The sequence below is a fragment of the Sceloporus occidentalis genome, unplaced genomic scaffold (assembly GCF_023333645.1).
Source record: "Sceloporus occidentalis isolate IW3139 unplaced genomic scaffold, rSceOcc1.0.p SCAF_10, whole genome shotgun sequence".
Lineage (NCBI taxonomy): Eukaryota > Metazoa > Chordata > Lepidosauria > Squamata > Phrynosomatidae > Sceloporus > Sceloporus occidentalis.
In genome coordinates this window covers 12,200,001-12,217,884 of record NW_028316990.1, presented here as the reverse complement: position 1 = coordinate 12,217,884, position 17,884 = coordinate 12,200,001, and the positions used below count along the sequence as shown (strand labels likewise).

Here is a 17,884-nt window from a genome sequence, read left to right as displayed (position 1 = left end):
TAATTCATTTTCTATCTCTGTTCATTAATCATTGTTAAAATTAGTGATCCATTTCTTCCACTCTGCCATCTGCACTCAGCTTCGTAACAAACATGACACCTTCCTGCATAATAAAACCTGACAACTACGAGGATGCATTTCCAAATAGCTTTCTGCATATTTGCACCTCTATAACCGATTCTGTTGTCAGACAAAAGTGGATTATTTAACCAGAGTTCTTTATTTATCAGTGCAGTATCTTTGTATGCATGTGTGTGTGCACGCACATGCATATGCACACATGCTTGCATACAAGTATGTGTGCATGAAATAATCAAATAAAATCAGTTCAATTAGACAGAATTAGCAAGAAGGCACTCTAGCTCTGAACTACAGTAAGCGATCGCATGTAAACAGAGCCTCGGTTCCAAGCATTGTGTCTCTATGTCAATATAAGCAAATATATTCAAACCTTCAGACCATTTTTTTTTGCATCAGCCAATCAATGACATTATGTTTAACGAGTCCAAGTGTTCAGTCACATGGTGAGATAAGAACCTTACATTTCCATTGTGCTCACTTTATGTCTTTCATCAGTATAATTTATATTTTTAGAGATTAATGTTCATCCCTAGTTCCCCAAAGGTAGAGAAACAAGTTCATGCTCTTACTAAACAAGCAGACACATTAAGAGGTCCCCACTGATCTAATATGCATATGTGGACTCCTTTCTGTTCCTCTGCGTGGGATGCACTCAGTCATTTTATGTTTGCGCATTTAAGACCATACTGCCCCATTTGGCACTTTGAACTGCAGTGCTCAAAATGGACAGGCCTCTTAAAATGCCTCAGACAGAGGAGAGGGGGAGCAAATCTGCTACTGTCTTTGAGCATGAAAGTTACTGACTTATTGCCATAATTTCTCCATCACATGCGTTCACATTGGAAGTGTCTAATGGGTGGGGAGAAAGAAAATCTACCAGCATTATCTTTCTGGACATGTCAATGAAAGCTATTAATTTATTTTAATGTATTATTGACATCTCCTTTGCTATAGATGGAAAAATGAAGAAAGTAAGAGCTCTACACTATCGGCATACTAAGAAAAAGAAAGAACCTATTCAAGCAGAGCTAGATTAACCACAATAAACTACAAGGCAGGGGTCCAGTCAAAGTAGAAATCTAGCTAGAGTTAATTGTTTCGGATAATGTGAATGCTCAAAAGTACCTCTATCTTGTTTCCTGTAGTGAGCTTCTGCTCTGCTTAAATACTTATGCAAGAACAGGGGCACTGGCCTTTCATATTCATTTTTATCCAATCCATATTAGTCTTACTTAGCTAATAAATTGGTTTGATGACAATTAATATGTCACCATCTTTAATATCAAACCGCTCTTGAGTTTTATGAGATCTCACTCTGCTCCATGCCATCTATAACCATCACACCCATTCGTCTCACAACACCAACATGTGAAGTGTGTGATGCCAAGGTACCTGCAAATACAAAACCATTCAAGGATGTTCCAAATTCTACATTCTTAATAGGTATAAGTATCAACCCTGCACTACACACTCACTGAATGGTGGTGCTTGAAATATCTCCATGACTTTGGTTAACTATGCATTCACTCTGGATGCCAGCCATGGATAAATGTGTGTGACTACAGTTTCCACAATATGTATTGATCATATATACATACCCATGATACTGCAATGTGTACTCACTAGAAATACAACCTGTGTATGCACCCTCACAGAAGAAATGAATTAGCTGGGATTAAATGCTTATCTCCCAGGCCTCTGCCTCATATGACAGCTCTAATACCATAATAGCCATTCGAATGATACTTCTCCACTTCAAATCTTCAACCATACTTTATCTAATGACAGACAACACAAAAACATACACAGTATTGGACCAAAGACACCCAGATACAAGTCTGTGCTTCTGTCAACCTACCTTACAATGTGGTTGTGATGATCTTGCCCATTTTACACCATCCTAAACTTCTTGGAGGTAAGGTGAGAAGCAAATCTGACAAAGAAATAAAAGCATACATCAAATTTACTGAACATAATTCCCTCCAATATATGCACATACATGCAGAAAGTCAGTCAATGTTTGAAAAGATCAACAAATCATTACATCTCTTGTTGCTTCTGAAGTCCATAACGCCTGCGTAAATCTAACACCACATCTACTTTAAATAATTTGACCAGCATTTTGATAAACACAATTTTAATACAGATGGCTGGAGACACAGCAGAGGCAGGCACTCCTCTTCACAACAATGGCAAGATTGTTTTCCAAATTTTAGCTTGAAATGCTAATATCTGAACAGTGAGTTTTACAAATATAAAGATCTCACATTTAAAAATGCATTTCTGTGTTTCTTTTTTTTTTAATAAAAAAAGAAATCTTCATTATTATTTGCCAGGCAGTTTATGGAAATGAAGTGTCTAGCCTATTTATTCATTTAACACATCTCCTTAAAGCTTGCAATAAAAATTTTGAGAGCAACTTGCAACGCTCCTTTTTTCCATCTCAACTCTGAAAGGAGGGGGGGGGATCACAAATAGACATTGTCTCTCTAGCTGTCTCTTTTGCCTTCTAGTTTCCTTTTTTCTTCACATGTCTGCATACTGACACATTCAATTTCAGGTTATCAGCACATCTGAATTACGGAATACTGATGGGGATAGAGGGCAAGCCTCTCTAGACTGATTAGCATCATTTAAGAAAGCATTCACTTGCTTGCTTCATTGGCTGCAGGGATTCCATGATGGGTGGCCTTTTAGCATTAGAAGTCAATATGGAGCAATCTCATTTGAATTAAATATGGACAAAAGAAAAGATATGATTGTGGTTATTCATAGCTAACCTTTTAATTTCGCAAAGCCAAAAAGAGGCTCTAAATCCTTAAAACTTGTGAACGCCAAGGTCTGTGTACTGCTTTTAAATTATTGTTGTTTCTCAGCCCCTTTTCTCTTTGATTTTATATAGCGAGGGCTTGTTTTTAATGTGTGGAAAAAGATGCAAAAGGGAAAAAAATCTTTTCTAAAGAAATGTCTGCATGAATGTTCAAGGAAAACCCTTTAACCTAGTTAGCCCTGGACTATAATAAAAGCATAGTGTCTAATTCTAATCCATAAAATGTATGTAAATCCAGTCTGAAAAACATATTTGTCTATATGAGATTTACACTTGCATCAGAATGGGTTACAGATGGGACTAAAGTGTTTCGTTAACACAGATGACTATTTGTGGCTGGTCACACTGTGACCTTTGTTGGGAAAGGCAGCCTAAATTCATGGCATGGTTGAAACAAGTGTAAAGCACAACAGAACTGCGATCTCAAGGGGATGGAGGGGAAACAATTCACATGATAATTCTATTTGAGCTCAGCGAACAGAATGATAAAACAGTAATGATATTTCCCTGGCGCTGCAGTTACTGAAGTTCTTATCAAACACTGCAATTCTCGGTTTCAGAAAGGATCGGTGCAACACAGTTTGGTCCCAGATTATTGTAAAGGGCCAATTACAGGGTAAAATATGTGCCACATATGTTTAGCAACCAGATGACCAATTCTTAAAGAGTTGCCAAAGGATATTAGATAGATGTGGGTGACAGATTCTATTCCGCCAAAATCACTACAAGCCTATCAGCTTGCTTAGGTTCCCCCTGACCTAGGGATCTCTAGTTCATGACAGGCTGGTCTGGGCCAGGTTTGGGTGCATCAATGCCATCTTCTAGGATGGCTTTACCTGAAAACATCTTTAGAAACCCCACCAGTACCTCTGAGTGGGGGCTGGAGGTCAAACCTCTGATAGCATGCTTGCCTTCAACCTAGCTTTGGCATTGGTGTGTGACTTTAAGTCTGACTTATGCCAACCCTAAGGTGAACCTAACACAGGGTTTTCCTGGCAAAATACCTCACCTCTTTGTCTGATTTCCCCACCTGCCTTCCTACACTATTTACCTGCCTTTGCCACTAGTAACTGATGGCAATGGGACATAATACGCCTCTTGCTTTTGGAATTTTCACCTTCCCCAAACCAAATATCTTCTGTTTTCACAGTATTAATGCATGCTGTTTTTCTCCCCTCACAACCTTCATGTGTGAGATATTGTTACAACTAGTATGGATCCATTTCTGGAAAGACCTAGAAGTCTTATCTGCTCCCAAAGGAGGGTCCTAGCAAGTGAGGCCCATAGGCAACTGGCCAGCTCAAGGGCTCCCAGTCTGGGAGGGGCAAAGCACCTAGCAGCTAAAAGTGTGGTGGGACCCAGAAGGTTTTCCAACAGGATGTTAAGACCATTGACTGGCATGCACTTTATTATGCATCAAACCATACAAAGCTGTAATCAATACAGTTGTGGTAATCTCTAATTGTCTCAAACTCTTTTTCTCCTCCTCTCCTTCCTATGCCCAAAGCCACTACGGTGCACATTACCATGTGGATGGTGTACTTTAATATGAATGTACATGTACTGGACATGGGGAGAAATATATGAATGTGAGGGGGGAGGTTACACAAACATGCAATTGCCTAATTGATCCTCCTTCAACAATTGGTATTACAGATGCTTTGAAATTCTGTATGCAGGGTATTATCCTGGTGGGGAAAAAACTATTTCTTATTAAATGGAATAATGGTCTTATAATGGAAGTAATACACACACACACACACACACACACACACACACACACACACACGTGCATATATATATATATACACTCAAAAGCATGATCTCCCATAATGCATTCCATGACAAGGACAACCTCACATAGACCACCACCAGCCCCTGGCACACTTAACATGATATGATATCATACAAACCACCTTCCTTAGTATATCGTTTTTTCCCAATATATAAAAGCATTCTGTTGTTGTTGGTGGCACAAAACCTATGTTTCAAATGAGCAGACCAGTGCCATGCCTACATGGGCCAGAATATTCCAGTAGCAGCCTGGTGTATTCTGGCCCCAAATCTTCCCCGAAGTCCCCCCATTACCTGGGTATTCCAGAGCAATGTTGGGCAGCTGTTCACACATGCATCCCACTGTGCTGCCTATTGGCAGCTGAACAAATCACTTCTTCTGAGGCCAAAAACGAGGAACCCAGCATCTATCATATGGCTGGGCACAACATTCTGATCTCAGGGGGACACACTGCAAACAGCCACCCAGAATTGCTCTGGAGAGCTCTGGAAGATATGGAGCAAAAGATGAGTTTTTAAGATATAGTATGTTTCAGGAGTGGTATATCATGCTGAATTGGCCATACACCATCAAGACAGCCTTCACCAGAATCAGAGAATAGGTCTTATGTAATCTGGACTGATCACCAGGAGGATGGTGGGGAGACGGATGTGTTATTTGTACCATGCAGACACAGCCCAAGTTCCCAGGCAAAGCATTCAAAATTTTCCAGCAGATAAAAATAAAATAAAATGATGATAATATATAGTAGATGTTGTCTGTTGGCTTGCACAATGCCTCCCTTGTTTGCTTGCAATTCTGAGCATTATTCAGGATATGACTAAGGGATGTGTACATTTAAACTGCTGAAAATTAACCTTTGCTAACTCAGGGCTGTGGAGTCGGAGTCATGGAATTGGTCCAAAAACTTTTCAGGAAGAGCTGGAGGCAGTAGAAATGTACCAAGTCCAAAAATAAAAGCTCATAACATTAAATGCATAGTGTGTTGCATATTTACTGCCATACAATTTTAGAAAAGTTTTCTTGTTCATAAATTTTAATCAAATAAATATATTTAATGGTCTGTCAATCTAAGTAGCCCGATGAGCCATGTGATGGTGATCAAATGTCTTATGCTACCATTTTACTACAGGAAATTTGTTATTTTTAATTAATACGCATTTGCCGTTCATGAAGGAATTGGAATTGGAATCAGGCAGTAAAAAAAATTTGATGCTGGAGTCAAAAGTTTGACATACTGACTCCAGAGCTCTGATTTAACTCTTGCGTATTAATGCACTGCAAAGGTCATTTATGTACAGCTGTATGTGTAACAAAGATAACAACACACACACACACACACACACAACCTGGACTTAGACTAAGGATGCATCTGTACTGTAGGAATAATGTAGTTTTATACCACCTTAACTGCTTTGAATTTCTGAGATTTGTAGTTTTGAGAGATATTTAGCCTTCTCTGCCAGAAAGCAGAGTTGTAGTTTACTGTGGTGCCACAGTAAACTACAAATCCCAGGATTCTATTGGATGGAGTCAAGGAATGTGAAACCGCATTATTTCTGCAGTGCAGATTGGACCAAAATGAGTGAATGCTAGCTTTGGAAATACATGTCCAAATCACAGACTGCTTGTGTGAAATTCCCGGTATATGCTGCCAAATAATACAATACTAACATGGCTATTTCCATACCCCTGCCTGTTGCACATATTTCTACACCAATCACTCACCCAACAATCATCACCCCAAAGTCCAGCTATATGGTCACCCCCTCACACACATTAACTAGTTTTACCTTTGCAAATTTGATCATTCATGGATTTGATTAATATGTTGCCTTTATGACTTCTGGCAGAGGTTGAGCACAGAGTCACAATGGAGGACATAGAGATTCCTACAGAAGTGTCCTCTCTAGTTTAAAAATATAGCATTTGTAATTTTTATTTATATTTATTTATAGTTATGGTTTTTCCACTGTCATGCCCCTAACTCCCATGAATGTAGGAGAGCAACTGTAGCTCAAAGAGAATTCCAGCATATCATCAACCTTAAAACTCTATTCCAGAGAAAGAAATATTTACATCAAAATAATACTAAGTCCATGCAAAGCCAAACGTAGTCTACTAGCTAGGTCTTATGGTCTTACAAGTATCTGACATACCAATTTCAAAAATATCATGCTGACAGAAAGGAAAAGTAGTTTACTGAGTCCCTGATGGGTTTCTGTAAATGCTTGGTCGGCTAGATATGCCTTGATGGATTATATGTTATATATGTCCAACATCATCATAGTTTAATATACATTTGACTTTAGGTACTTCATTATTTTAGTCTTGCTTAGTTCCATCCAAACTGGTAGCGAATCATGCCTGTCTTGATGTCTTACATCATGAGTAACTATCAGCCCAGTGCCTTGGCACACACACTGTAGTTCTACACACCAGCTAACTTCCAACATATTTGGATAAGCGAAGTTTGGATAAGCAGGAGAACTGTTTATACTAGGACATGGGAAAGTAACAGTGGGTTTTACTTCCAGCTACCAGCTCCATGTTGCAGGTGGAAGCTGTATGCATAAGGAAATTTGCAGTGCTGCACTGGATTCCCTCTTACAGTCAGAGCAGCCAGAGAGGTTAAGAAAATGAACTTCCAAGCATGTGTGAATAGGATTTCATTTCCATAGAGAATAACCAATGATTTAGGAATATTATACAATTGTTGATAATTGGTTAGTATAGGGAGATTCAGGGAGGGCTTTTATCAAAACCTAAAGCAAAGTTCTTATAACTGTCTCTTAATCAAACACCACAAACAAGTTTGATGACAATTGATAAAAAGAAGTGACCACTATGTACCACCGCTTAAATTCTCAAGTAATGTGATAGGAGCAAACATGTCAACACTATATATGGAAAGCTATTCTTCTCAAACTGTTCTGGGGTTAAGTCTTCGTGAGAAAGTGACTACATGCACACATATGGCCCCTTTCAGATTATCATACCTTGTCAAATTTGATGAAACAGCAAGAACTGGAGATATCAAAAATGAACATATATGTTGATAAAGGTGATTTAAACTAATATGTTCAGAATTAGTTATCTTGTATAACCCTTCACCTAGCCCCAAAGTAAGCATTCAAATTACTTTAAGGGTGCATCTACACTGTAGAAATAATGTCACTTGACACCATTTTAAGTGTTGTAGCTCCAAGCCTATGGAATCCTGGGATTTGTAGATTTACAATGCCTTTAGACTTCTCTGCCAAAAGTTTTGGTGCCTCACAAAACTACCAACCCCAGAATTCTTTAGGATGGAGCCAGGGCAATTGTCAACCTGCATTATTTCTATTGTGTAGCTGCAACCTAAGTAAATAACACCTTTGGGTGCTACTTATTTAAAGAAACATGTAGTGCAGCAAGAAGGACATGATATGAATTGTTGTTGTTGGCATCATCTTTATTTATATTATTCCCTTCCCTAGAACTGGGACTGTATAAAAATACAGTATAAATAAAAACATACAAGAAATCATAACTAAAAAGTAATTAAAATATCAGTAACATTAGAACAAATTTAGAACATAAATTAAAAAAAAACAGTACAGAAACCTGTTAAATCCCTTCATTTCAAAACGGTTCCCAAAAGCCTGTGGGAATAATTTTATTTGTATTATTTGTATTATTATATTCTCTAAGGCTTTGACTGCCAATGGAAAGAACAGGGTCATTCCTAAAGTGTTCCAGAGCCAAAAAGTGTCCCCATCCTATAAGGAAGCCAGAAAACAGATTGAAACTGATGAAGATAATCCTTTTCATCCAGGAACTTCTAGAGCTGGGAAGACACCAGTTACCCCAGTATCCTGTCTAGTAATGGAATATTGGACACATACCAAGAGAATTATTTAGTATGATGGGATTCAGGGAGGGCTCTTTAAAAACAGAAACAATAATAAAGCTCTTATAACTGCTTCTTTTAGTCACGCTGGGACCCTGCCTTGCTGTGAAGAGGCATTGATCAGTCCCTTCAACCACTTGGCAAGTGTTAAGAGCCAGGAAGAGCAATGGTCTACTGCACACCTGATGACTCTCACCATGTCTACATCTTCAAGCTTTACGGACAGAAAAGTATGCAAAGACCAAAATGATATCTTCTGCAACTGTCGTATAGTGTATAGTGCCCAAGTCATAAAAGAGCTGAGCAATTTTATCAGCAAAGGGCTGTGCAAATTCTTCACGCCAAACTGTACAGTGGTCTACATTCTCTTATCATGGGCCATAGAGTAATAAGCACATGATCATTCAAAAAAAGCTTGCTGCACTGTTTGTTTTGCAAACTTAGTGGTAGTAGAGAAGAATGATTGCTGCTTCCACTGCCATGAAATAGTTCTTTAAAGAGGTTCTAACACATGCTTGGTAACTTTTTTCAAGTTTGCTATCAATGTTGTTGTATATGCAGTCTCACCCATCTCATTCCTGCCAGAGATCTGGTTTGGGCACACTCTGCAAGAGGGGACACTCAGGAGCAATCATATGCACTCTCATTCAAAAGATCAACCAGACTTCTAACAGAATTTTCTGCTATGTTGACAGGAAAGTCTCCATAGAGATCCAACAGCCTTCTGAAGCAGATTCTCATAATCGATTCCCCCACCAACCTGCAGACAATCAATGTCCCAGTGGCTCTAAATCTCACCAGACTTAGAGTCTCTCCATGAAAGAACTGTCAGTCTTTCCATCATCCCATCCATTACCATCATCCCATCCAGCACAGACAGCAAGATGCCAAGTGTGCCCTGCAGCATGTGTGTGTCCAGATACCATTTAACAGAAACTCATAGTTATTATAAACAGCCATGCCTCTGTTCTTTATTGGAGAGGTGCTCTTAGAGCTGGGAGATTCCAGTTTGACTCCTTGGCCATTCAGGGTTCTATTTTGTCCCCTATGCAATTTAATATATAAATGAAATTTCTGGTTGACTGGAGCTTGGAGGTCAGGTGTCTCTAAAAATTTGAGGCCCGCGGAAAAATTAGGGAAAAATATTTTTGTCCATGTTTTTCCTGAATCATAGTATTATTTTAGCATGATTAAGGGAAAACACGGACAAAAAAAATGTGGGTTTTTTTCCTAATTTTTCCATGGGCCTTCACCAGTATGTTCATGATACCCAGTTCTATTACTTCTTGCCACCTAGTTCCAAGAAAGCTGTTCCTATACCTAACTGGTGCCTAGCAGCTGCAATGGACTGGATGAGGGCAAAGAGGTGCTCCTGATCAGTCTGAAGACAGATCTGAGAGCAGGAATTCAGCCTTTGTTAGATGGAGTTAAACTAACCATGAAAACTCAGGTTTGCAGTTTGGGGATACTCTTGGATTCAGCCATCAGCCTGAAAGCCCAAAAGAAGTGCTTTCACTGTGAAAACAGGTGTGCATCATATGTCCCAACAGCATTGGATTCAAGATGAGTATGGATATTTTTGCTAGTGTGGATCCAGCCTCAATTGAAAATGTTTTAACCAAACTGTGTTGCTTGGCTTTAAAAGAGCAGAAAGTCCCTTTTTTCATTTTTGTCAGAAATCTTTGCGGCATAGACACAAGTCAAGGGATGATGCTCCCTAAAGACTATGGCTCAGGAGGACTTATTTGGTTTTTCCCACTCCTCTTGTAGAAAAGAAAGTCTTCCTACTGCCACAGAGAACATATTTATCACATAACGCTTAACTGTTCTTTTCATTTTTTTTTCAGCCAAAACAAAGCCCCTATGGTATTCCTACCCTCATTTTACTTCTTACTTTCAAACACAGATTAAAATTGACTTTTCGTCAAAGATACATTGTCTTGGGGGAAGGGTCAACATCAGAGTCTAAAACTAGGGAATCTTGAGTTATTTGAGCTTTGAAAATTCTGATTGAAACTGACCTTCTCTGAAGCTCCAGGACAAATGTGCAGATTTGAGCTTTAGTCATCCATCAGGCTTCATATATTGCAAATTTTACAACACAATTTAAGGCTCAAACACAATCAATTTTAACATATACTCTGTGTAATAAAAATCTACTTGTTGAAATAAAATATCTAGAAATGTGTATTTTGGGAGAAAACACATTTAAAACACACAGATATACCTAAGTGTAAATGTTCCTGCAAAAAAGAAAAGAAAAAAGAAAAAGACAACTGACTTAAAAACACATGAAAATTACATGGAACAATTCTTCCATCCCTATCCCAAACTGCAATAGTATTCCCCCTTCAAATAATTTCATCACTCTCATACCATCATCAACCCTGTCCATTTTCTACAAAGCGGGAGACGTGAAAGACTGAAACAAAAACTTCACAGCTCAGGAACATTTTCTGTCCATCTTAAGCACATGCATTAAGAGGCCCTTCACAAGCTTTACTTCCACTAGGCTTTGTTCAGTTGGCTAGCATGCACCTTCTTATGTGCCATAAGGAAGAAATTGGAAATGTTGAGGGCTATTGAACACTTAGCTTTCAGAAACCATCAACTGAAAGTTGTTGTCAGGTTTCTTTTAGCTCTGATTTTTCAGTAAATGTAAGACACCATAAAACGTCAAGTGCTCACTTTCACCTGCACCACACTGACAGTCTCATGTAAGACTGAGTTCTTGTTTACTTATAGGAGACAATATGTTAGAAGAAAAATGGTAGTTAGATTATGTAGTGGTAAGAAATCCTGTGCCTCTACTCAGTTATGAACCAATATTTTCTATGCAAATAACCCATATCAGCTCAGAATGATCAGAATGTAATTTTTCCAAAGGAAGTTGTTACTTTACTCGTCCCTCTGAATACCCATCAGATCACTACTTATTACTGTTATTGCAGTCCTGAAGTAACAGCCCTGAAGGAACATTATTAACTTATTATCATACTTGGCTATTATTCAATTGAAAAATTCCATCTCTGACCATCACAATTCTGAGTGGAAGGACGGAAGGCTGAATCAACCTGGAGCCGTGTGGGATCAAACTCACAACATTTTGGCTACAGTACCAGCATTGAACCACTGTACCTCCAGGGCTCCCTAATAGAGGATACCGCCTGGTTCTGGTGAAGAATGTGCCAGACGTCATCTGAACTGTTCATGCCAGAACCAGAGTTTGGAATTTACTTCATCCAAACAGGATGATGCCAGAGCCCATGCAGACAAAGCCTGAGTCTCTTCTTGAAGTGGGACCTCCACAGAATGGTCTTTAGGGTAGCTTGCTTTGTGCATAATATAATGGCCATTAAACATTCAGAAGACCTTTCTGTTTACCTTTATGATACTGTTGCTTAGTCGTTTTAGTTTCCTATAAACCTTTTAGGCTGCATCAATAGACGTATAGTGTCTAGATCAAGGGAAGTCATAGTGCCACTCTATTCTGCCCTGGTCAGCCCCACCTGGAATATTGTGTCCAGTTCTAGGCACCACAATTTCAAAAAGGATGTTGAGAAACTGGAGCCATGTGTCCTAAGGAGGGCGACTAAAATGGTGAAGGATCTGGAAACCATGCCCTATTAAGAACGACTCAGGGAGCTGGGGATGTTTAGCCTGGAGAAAAGAAGGTTAAGAGGTGATATTATAGCCCTGTTTAAATACTTGAAGGGATGTCATACTGAGGTGGGAGCTAACTTGTTTTCTGCTCCTCCAGAGATTAGGATCCGGTGCAATGGATGCAAGCTCCAGGGTAAGAGATTCCATCTCAACATTAGGAGGAACTTCCTGACAGTAAGGGCTGTTGGACAGTGTAACACACACCCTTGGAGTGTAGTGGAGTCTCCTTCCTTAGAGGTCTTTAAACAGAGGCTGGATGGCCATCTGTCGGGGATGCTTTGATTTAGATTTTCTGCATGGCAGGGGTTGGACTGAATGGCCCTTGTAGACTCTTCCAACTCTATGATTCTATGATTTTATGATTCTATGTCCTAGCTAGAGCAGACCCATTTGAATAATGTGCTCTATCTATGTGTTGACATATCAATAAACAATTCACTTTATGAGTCTACTCTAGTTGGAATTTACAAACAGGATGCCAGCCATTCTCCTGTATGTTCTTCAGGTTTGATGTTTGTACTTTTGTATTTATCTTGCATTATTTTATTTTATTACAAATCTTATAAACTGCCTTAGAGTTTTTTAAAAAAAATCTGAAAGGTGTGACAAACTATTTTACATAAATATTCCCAATGGTTGAAATTTCAAAAGTTTTAATTCTTTGTAAAATCTTTACCCCACCTTACCATGTTCAGTTGGTCTTGCAAATTGCTTTTATGTCTGTCCAGTTCTTGATTCTACTATAGCACCTATGATCTGTCAGGATCCTTTATGTCCATCCGTAAAGCACAGATTACAAAAGCCTGGCAATTAAATACAAAAGATTTACCAGACCTTCTGCCTTACTCAGAGCAGATTGATGGGTTTGACAAGTTACTTACCTTGACTGAACTGCTAGGTAAATTATATACAGTTGCATCACTGACATATTCATTATTCTGATTCTCAAGATTTTTTTTTCATATCCCAGATTTCCCAATTGCTTTGCTTTATTTTCTTCAAGAGGACTCACACCTCCAAAATGGATGCTTCATTTTAGCAATGGTATTGCTTTCTCTGAGGCCCTAAATACTTCAAAGGCACTAGAGCCCATCTGATCTTGGAATCTAAGCGGGGTCAGACTTGTTTAGTACTTGGATGAGAGACCACCAATGAAGAAAGAGTGGGGAAAGCACCTCTATCAGAGTCCCTTGCCAAAGAAAACTCTATGAAGTCACCTTATATCAACAGGTAACTTGTAAGCACATACACACAAACACACTGATGTGTGTCAGTCACTAGAGCCATTCACAAAAATATGATAAATGTACACTGATTTTTTTTATTTAAATGGTCAGATAAACCGAGACCCTCAATTTTATTCTTCTCTTAAGCGAATGTTTATCATATTAATGATTGCAGAAATGTGAATCAGTGAATAAAAGATATTAAGAATGTAAGAGAAGACCTTATGCATACATACCAACTGTCCCAGTTTGGCAAGGACAATCCAGATTAATCCTCTGTCATCCCACTTTTTTAGATGCTTTTAAAATTTATCAGTTTCTCTCCTCACCTCCTTCTTTCCCCTTACATTCTCAGTTTACCTCAATTGGTGCAAACTGTGTTCAAGGCAGAAAGGAATGCACTCATAACTCAGCAGAGCAAAGAGATGGGGAGGGGACAGAGTTGTGCCTTTCCCAGTAGGCTCAGGCTAAAGCAAATTGCTGTAACAGCTCCTAAATTACTATGCTTCCACATTAATAACTTTTGCCATCTTGATCATATTCTTCTGCTGCTTGGCCACAGCTGTCCCAGTTTTCATTGGTGAAATGTTGGAGGATATATTTATGGTTGATCAGATCAAAGGCCTGTGTAGTCCAACATTTAAGCATCAGAGATCTAAGTATATTTGAGGTCGGGGGGATACCTAAAGCTTTTGTAACCATGACCACTCCTTGAAAAGCATTTACGGTCTAAATTGTGCCACTTATTTTGTTAGAAAGGAATTGCCATTCCTTACTTTCAGCAGGGAGTTAAATGGGTTGAGATTTTCATCCCTTTCAACCGCATAATCCCATCATTTTCAATTCTGTGAAAAGTTAGAAAGTAAAATTGGTCACATTATTTCCAAGGTACCAATGTTTAAAATCCCAGTTCTACTGTCACAGTAAATATTTCTGTCTTGTGTACCTATGACTCCACATTTAACACCAAACTTCTGATTGAGGACATATGTATTTTGCATGTGTTTATATAAATATAATTAATTATAAAAGACAGGACACAACGGCTGAGCTGCTATCACATATGCCTTTCCTTTTCAAGAGTAGTGCTACATTATTTGCAAAGGGGTGCCGGGGTGGCTTTTATTTTATATTTTATTTTTATATTTTACTTTATATTTTATTTTATATCTAATTTTATTTTATTTTATGTTAAAGGCCCACGTATTAATAAGGGATGAAATAGATTTTACATGGCTGGCTTTGAACCTGGTAGCTTCCCATGGTGCAACTAATTGCGTTGCCAACAAGACACAGGAGTACACCAACACGAAGCATAAAATGTAACTGTGAGGGGTGGGTGTGATGATGGGTCTTTATAAATAATACATTTATCCCAAGGTACACTTGTGTGTCTGCTGTAAATGTAGGTATTTTTCATTAGGAGCAGATGGGCATCAATATACATGGGAAGACAATAGAAAAACAGGGAAGGTAAAATGTATAGAGGGAAGCGTGCTCATACGAGTCATTTTTCAAGATGACCAAATGCTGATGAATCAAAGAAAAGAAAGACATTTGATCATTAAAAATCCCTAATGTTTTATGAAGTTTGCCATCTCTTTTGTTCATAGACAAGCCTACTTATTTTAAAACCCACTTATTTTAATTAAAACCCTCATCCTGAATGCTAGGACAGAATTCAAAGCTATTCTTAAAAACACATTTCTGCATTTATTTTTATTACTTGATTAAGGGTGAATATTTTAGTGTCACAACAGGCTGGAGTCCAGCTTGGGCTAGTTTTCAATGCAGTAAACTCAAATAAGTACAACAGATTAGTACCACGGCATTCACAAGTGTTGTATAACATTACTAATATTTTATATTTCAAAGGGAAACTAGAATGACCTGTGAAGACTGCCTACATATAATAAGGTGCTCTCTCATTTTAGGAATTAGTGCTCCTTGAAGGCAAGCTCTAACTAAATGGAAACCAAGCTCCAACAGAAAAATTGCTCACTCAGTGTTAACTGGTTTGGGATTTTCTTCCCTTCCAAGTCTGTTTTCCCAGCCAAAATCTGCTCCAGAGCATTTCCCCATCTTCCGGATCAAAGGGAATCACCTGATTCTGGCAGAAGCAGCAGGATCCAGAGGAAGTACACTATTGGATCCTGGACAGATTTATTTGATTGTTTCTAATGTATTCAATGATCATAAAATAAGTAAGTACAAGTGATACTGTGCACAAAATTAGCTATCATAAATAAGAAAAGTAGAACTCTCAATCTACTATGATACTGGTATGACATGGGGAGGGGGTTAAGCCAGTCAGTCTCTCTCGGTCAAGCTCCTCACCAGTTATGGGGGTGATGGTGTGGTGCTGATGCCATGGACAGGTATGGGGCCCACACCACATCCAGTTTCCCCTACCTCCCTGGATCTCTCCACTGAGGGAGCCCCAGCACCAGGGAAGTCCAAACAAGAAGGCCCACCTCTCTGTCCCTGCCTCCCCTTGCTGCATGGTTTGCTCCCCTGTCTGCCCCCCAGCATCTCTTTCCTGGTCTCGCCTGGCAATGGGTGGCCAGCAGGCTGGGGAAGAGGTGAGCAATGAATCTCAGGAAGTGGACAAAGCCTACAAAAGCATATGCTACCACATCTTTTGCACAGCTAGTCTCAAAGGTGCAACACCTCTTTCCATATTGATATTCTAGACTAAAGACCTTATCACATGGAGAAAAAGACACAAAATAGGTTCAGGATTGTAAATTCAAAAGAGGGTATTAACTCACATAAAATTATCACTGCTGCCGCCAGGCAACTGAAACCCAGGTCCCAGCTGTGCTCAGCCGCTCGCTTTGCAAAAACGGAAAGCTCCCATTTTTGTAAAGTGGCTGCTGAGCATGGCTGGGACCCAGGTTGTAGTCACCCAGTCATAGAGACAGCGATTTTATGTGTGGTAATACCCACTTTTGAATTTGCAATTCCAAATCTATTTCACGTCTTTTTTCTCCATGTGATAAGGTCCTAACATGGCTATGTCTCTGAATTATATTACATTATTTTACAGTGCACCCATGCCATACATGGGCGTACGCTGAAAGCCACATGCCGGAAGAGGCAATGGCGCACATGTCCATGGCTCATGCACTGAGTTCCACCGTGGGCACAAGGCCCATGGTTTTCAATGGGGTTCTAGCATTCACAGTATTTCCCTTACATGAGGGGAGAGTCCGGAACAGTTTCCGTACATAAGGAAAGGGCACACTGTACTTACACCCCATAAGCTGCCTTAGAGGCTTTTTTTAAAAAACCTGAAATATTTGAAAAACTATTTTAGATAAATATTCCCAAATATTAAAACTTCATAAGTTCTTTTTTTTAAATCTTTGTCAAGAGTCATCCTTTGTAAAATCTTTACCCCAGCTTATCATGCTCTTGTCATCTCATGATGGGTCCAAAGAACAATTGCCTCAACTTAGTCATTGTGGTTTAAGGACAGTTTAAGCTTGAGTTGCTCCTGGATCCATTTTATTCGTCTTTTTGGTGGTGTCCGCATCTATGAGTTTTGCTTTCAAAAGAGTTGTTTGACAGTGCAACACACACAAAATTTCCATTCAGAGGAAATTCCCTCTCCTGGAACAATTCCGTGATGCTAGAGGGAAGACTCCTGTTATTTAATGATGGCTGCCAATGGGACTTTGTACAGAATGGTTTATTTGTCTTGTACACCTTAGGGCTGCAATCTTATACCCACAAACTCCAGTGAGTCCAACAGATCTTCCTTTTCCTGTATAGGACTGTACTGTAAATTTCTCCCTTTGCTCTTTTCCCTCACAGTTCCTTTTCTTTTCCCGGCTTCTTTACTATTGCTGGCAATCAAATCCCTTTCCTTCGATCCAAACTGCTTCTCTGCCTTTCTCTCATAGCCATCTTCTAATCCATATAGCACATTGACCCTACCTTCCTCAGAGAACCTTTTCAAGGCCAAGTCCTTTCTTCCTCTACACAGACTGCCAACTTTTGCCTGTTATCGTAACCTCCCATCTTGATTATTATAACTCTTCCTTAACATTTTCTGCAGTCCATGACTACAGTTTCTATTGCTGTTATGTCTACAGCACAGCATAAATTGTTTGAAGTTTTCTGAGCTTGGAGGAAATGCAGAAAGGATTTTCAGTAAGAAAGTACAACAAATTTCTTCATTGGCTTCCTGATTGGGACAAATTCATTTTACCTTGCAAAAGCAACCAATGCTATGAGTGATCCATATATCTGCGGGTTGCGTGAACAACCGTTTGGTATTATTAGATTCTCTGTGATAAACCACATTGGCATTAACTACAGAGCTTACAGCTATATCCCTGATTTTTTAAATTTTATTTTACTATTTAGAGGGGTAAGCCTTTATCAAAAAC

General features: G+C 39.1%; 1 protein-coding gene across 7 annotated transcripts in view; it reads right to left on the bottom strand.

The window, feature by feature from the left end:
• Positions 1-17,884, bottom strand: part of ZNF536 (zinc finger protein 536) — a 479,395-nt gene that overhangs the window by 406,421 nt on the left and 55,090 nt on the right. For all 7 annotated transcript variants that reach the window (XM_089539948.1, XM_089539953.1, XM_089539951.1 and 4 more), the window contains one exon: positions 1,940-2,014. The gene's annotated coding sequence lies outside the window, so the exon portion shown is untranslated. The remainder of the gene's footprint in view (positions 1-1,939; positions 2,015-17,884) is intronic.